General features: G+C 44.0%; 1 long non-coding RNA gene across 1 annotated transcript; it reads left to right on the top strand.

Annotated features, from left to right (window-relative positions):
• Window positions 1-136: 136 nt before the first annotated feature.
• LOC129652435 (uncharacterized) lies at window positions 137-2374 on the top strand. Its single transcript, XR_008714544.1, has 2 exons — window positions 137-853; window positions 1309-2374. It is a non-coding gene; the product is annotated as an uncharacterized LOC129652435 (long non-coding RNA).
• Window positions 2375-3564: the final 1190 nt, after the last annotated feature.

Here is a 3564-nt window from a genome sequence, read left to right as displayed (position 1 = left end):
TGAGAGGGGCCAACAGTTTCCAATTAAATTGCTGTTACTAAAAGGGTGGAAACTGTTTTCAGATGTGGAACACCCCAACTTATCAGGGAGAGAGAGAGCCTTCTGCTCTGCTAGGCAGGCCTACGCCCATGCACAGCAGGAAGAAGTTACAGAAGGAAAAGACTTCCTCCCTAATTCCCAAGAAGTCTCTCAGCGGGGAGTTGTTAGGGGAAGCACACTGATTGAAACCACCCACCCTGGCCAGGCACCATAGTAACCATTTGCATGAGTTGCTTTATGGCAGGAGATCCTGATAAGGAATAGGGAACTAATAAGCCACCACCAACCGGAAGAGTTCAGGAAAGGTCTAAAGGAGACACCGTGTGTCCGTCCACTTCCCAGAATCCCTCTCACCAGCATCCATCTTGGCTGAGCGATGCGTGCACCACCAGGAAAAACTCTGAATTAGAATGACTGGCCAAAGACCACCCGGAAACTAATCCCATCACCATAAAACCCGAGACTGTGAGCCACGTAGCAGAGCAGTTCTCCTGGGTTCCCTTACCCTACTGCTCTCCACCCGGGTGCCCTTTCCCAATAAAATCTCCTGCTTTGTCAGCACATGTGTCTCCTCAGACAATTCATTTCCTCGTGTTGGACAAGAGCCCAGTTTCGGGCCCTGGAAGGAGTCCGCCTGCCTGCAACAAATAGCGACTCTGGTGGGACTCTTCTTCACTGAGACTGACAACCTGACCACTCGGGGTACTCAAGGGGTAGCTTGCCTGCCAATGGACCAGACCCAGCAGCCGCAACTGGGACCCTTTTGTCCCTGGTCTCCTCCTGACACGGACAACTGGCCAGAGTGCCCCGACCGGTAAGGAACAAGAGACTTTATTGACCTCTCTCCCCTTCCCTCTCTCTTTCCTCTCCTTAACCCTTCCTATCCTTCCCCGTTTTTCTAGTCCCCCGGTCCTGGACACAGGAATCTGGTCAAAGGGCCCTCAGCCTGAGCTGAGGATTGGAGACTGATCACCTCCTCTTGGCAGAGAACTCAAATTCTGGTTCTGGTCTGGTCTGATTTCTGGTAGGGCCGAGTTCCAGTCCTCCCTTCTCTGGAGGCCCAGGGGAAAGTCCCATAACGCCTGGGTATCTGTGAGTGGCAGGAGACGTCTGTAAGGCCACCCCTTTTGCCCCCCTCTCCCACCTCCTCCCCTTCTTCTTTCAACCTGGCTTCCTTTCCTCCCTTGAAATCTTTGATGTTAGTACTTGGATCTGAAGTTCTGTGTCTCTATAGGAGGTTTTCTGAGAGACTGTATTCTTGTATTTAAGGGCTTCCCTGGTGGCACACAGGTTAAAGCGTCTGCCTGTAATGTGGGAGACCTGGGTTCGATCCCTGGGTCAGGAAGATCCCCTGCAGAGGAAAATGGCAACCCACTCCAGTATTCTTGCCTGCAGAATCCCATGGACAGAGGAGCTTGGTGGGCTACAGTCCACGGGTCGCAAAGAGTCGGATGCGACTGAGCGACTTCACTTTCACTTTCACTTAGATGAGGACTGCCAGGTTTATATGTGTGTGTTTTAACTCTGTGTTCTGTGTTGTGATTTTTGATGGCCATTTTGCTTTGTCTGGCCCCGATTTGGTTTAGACCTGCCGCCATTTTGTTAGAACTTGATTTTCTTTCCCTGTGCCTTGAGACCAGGGCTCTCAGGAACACTTATCTAGACCATCTCTAACTCCTGAGACTGAGGGAAAAGGGGAAAAAGACTTTAAAATTTTTTATTTATTTCAACTGTTTTTTTATAAACTAGTAAATTTTATATTGTAATATCTAATTCATGACTAAACTTAGAAAATGAAGCTAGATCTTGCACTGTGTCTGCCTAAATATGTCTTGGTATGTCTTTGTCTCTGGGTAATATTTTTGAGGTTATTTGTAAATGAGCTCTATTTAACTGGCTTAAAAAAGGTAAGCGCTTACAAATCAAATAATTCTAAATTAAACAATAAATTCCAGGTTCATGTGAACTGGGAAATATTCAGTATTAAATACCTAATATTAATGTTTGTTTGTTGACCTATCTAATATAGACATGTCTTAGAGTAGTTAACATTAAGTAGAATATTTTCATTGTACCTAGGTTTAATATAAGTTAAATATTAGATCTGTTACAAGTCTCTCAACAAGGAAATTACCTCTAGTGAAGAAACTTCTAAAAAATGTAAATGAGATATGAGCTTTTATATACACACTAATAAGAATAATTATTCTTTAGGAATATCTGTCTAAAATAGTCTCTCCAGATTGGCGTAACTTGAATTTCTAAGGGTTGTGCTAAGTGTGCTAAGTGTTGGAAGTCTATTGAATAGTTAGGTCATTTCCAAGTAAAATAAGATTTTGAAACATTCACTGCTAAACACTAATTTCCTTTTACAGAGAAACTAAAGAGATTTGGGACTATAAATGAAAAATGTTTGGTGCCATCCTAAAATGTTCTAAGAAAGCAAGGGTTTTAGAAATTATCACTGGTATTTATGCTCGCCAATCTATAAAATGCTAATATAAAAGTTAGTTCTTGGTTGCTAAATGAAAGTAGGAAGTGTGTTTTCAGTATAAAAAACAAAAAAAAAAAAAAGAAAGAAAAAGGTGTGAAAAATACAAGAGTTATGCATGATCAGGATTTTCTAAAATTGGATTACAATTAGTTAGATAAATGGATTTTGTTAGAAATGACACAGCCATAAGAAAACTGGTTAGAGTCAACTAGGTCCAAGATGGCAGAGCTGTCTTTCACTAGACCTTCAGATCAGATCAGATCAGTTGCTCAGTCCTGTCCAACTCTTTGCGACCCCATGAATCGCAGCAGTGGAGGCCTCCCTGTCCATCACCAACTCCCGGAGTTCACTCAGACTCACGTCCATCGAGTCAGTGATGCCATCCAGCCATCTCATCCTCTGTCATCCCCTTCTCCTCCTGCCCCCCATCCCTCCCAGCATCAGAGTCTTTTCCAATGAGTCAACTCTTTGCATGAGGTGGCCAAAGTACTGGAGTTTCAGCTTTAGCATCATTCCTTCCAAAGAAATCCCAGGGCTGATCTCCTTCAGAATGGACTGGTTGGATCTCCTTGCAGTCCAAGGGACTCTCAAGAGTCTTCTCCAACACCACAGTTCAAAAGCATCAATTCTTCGGGGCTCAGCCTTCTTCACAGTCCAATTCTCACATCCATACATGACCACAGGAAAAACCATAGCGTTGACTAGCCGGACCTTTGTTGGCAAAGTCATGTCTCTGCGCTTGAATATGCTATCTAGGTTGGTCATAACTTTCCTTCCAAGGAGTAAGCGTCTTTTAATTTCATGGCTGCAGTCACAATCTGTAGTGATTTTGGAGCCCAGAAAAATAAAGTCTGACACTGTTTCCACTGTTTCCCCATCTATTTCCCATGAAGTGGTGGGACGGGATGCCATGATGTTCGTTTTCTGAATGTTGAGCTTTAAGCCAACTTTTTCACTCTCCACTTTCACTTTCATCAAGAGGCTTTTGAGTTCCTCTTCACTTTCTGCCATAAGGGTGGTGTTATCTGCAT

The sequence above is a fragment of the Bubalus kerabau genome, chromosome 5 (genome assembly GCF_029407905.1).
Source record: "Bubalus kerabau isolate K-KA32 ecotype Philippines breed swamp buffalo chromosome 5, PCC_UOA_SB_1v2, whole genome shotgun sequence".
Lineage (NCBI taxonomy): Eukaryota > Metazoa > Chordata > Mammalia > Artiodactyla > Bovidae > Bubalus > Bubalus kerabau.
The sequence above is the reverse complement of the archived record's forward strand: the minus strand, read 5'-3'. Positions and strand labels throughout refer to the sequence as shown.